This window comes from Nicotiana attenuata, chromosome 7 (assembly GCF_001879085.1).
Source record: "Nicotiana attenuata strain UT chromosome 7, NIATTr2, whole genome shotgun sequence".
Lineage (NCBI taxonomy): Eukaryota > Viridiplantae > Streptophyta > Magnoliopsida > Solanales > Solanaceae > Nicotiana > Nicotiana attenuata.
Genome location: NC_031995.1, coordinates 38,074,326 through 38,075,411, shown reverse-complemented (window position 1 = coordinate 38,075,411; position 1,086 = coordinate 38,074,326). Strand labels below are relative to the sequence as shown.

The 1,086-nt window shown below is 33.1% G+C and overlaps 1 non-coding gene across 1 annotated transcript; it reads left to right on the top strand.

Annotated features, from left to right (window-relative positions):
• TRNAH-GUG lies at nucleotides 229-300 on the top strand. The gene has a single exon. It is a non-coding gene; the product is annotated as a tRNA-His (tRNA).

The window sequence follows — 1,086 nt, the reverse complement described above, 5'->3', positions numbered from 1 at the left end:
CCTTAAACCCCATGTTTTAACAAATTTCTTTGTATTGTTAGCACACAAACGAAGGGGAAAAAATCATCATATATATACTACTGAGAGCAAATATATCCAAGATAGTGTTGGCAGCTCAAAGGGCAAGAATCAAGTGAGTGGGGCTTGACAAACGAATGACTTCAAAGTGTAATTGAAAGATCGTTAGTTTACGTAGATATAAATATCTGTAGAATGCTCTAGCATCAAGTGGCTGTAGTTTAGTGGTGAGAATTCCACGTTGTGGCCGTGGAGACCTGGGCTCGAATCCCAGCAGCCACATTAAACACTTTTTGTGTTTTCTTTTTATCGCTCTTATAGGGAAGTCTCTAAACTAAGGACAAAATAAGAAGAATGTTTGAGCCTAAACACTCCTCCTTCCGGTTCAAAATAAGTGATTTTTTAGCCTTTTTCTTGTGGTCCAAAATAAGTGATTTTTCCAGATTCAAAATATGTTTGAGCCTAACATAATATTTACCCACATTAAACCATACACACCATCTTTAAAAGGATAACTTAATCATTAAAATGTCACAATTCGAATTCTACTCGAATTCAATCATCTTCTAGCTCCAAAATCCAAAACACTACTCCTTGCGGTTCAAAATAAGTGATTTTTTAGCCTTTTTTTGTGGTCCAAAATAAGTGATTTTTCCAGATTTAAAATATATTTGAGTCTAACATAATATTTACCCACATTAAACCATACACACCATCTTTAAAAGGATAACTTAATCATTAAAATGTCACAATTCGAATTCTACTCGAATTCAATCATCTTCTAGCTCCAAAATCCAAAACACTACTCCTTCCGGTTCAAAATAAGTGATTTTTTAGCCTTTTCTTGTGGTCCAAAATAAGTGATTTTTCCAGATTTCAAGAATGAAGTAATTATTTCTTTTCCTACATTGCCCTTGGAGTAAAGAATATTGGAGTATGTGTTAGGAATATTTATGTGAAGAGATAGTAAAGGTTAATATGGTCAATTTCATTGCTAATTAATGTTAAAAGGTAGATTTCTTAATCTGTGTGAAAACAACTAAAAAATTACTTATTTTGGATCGGAGG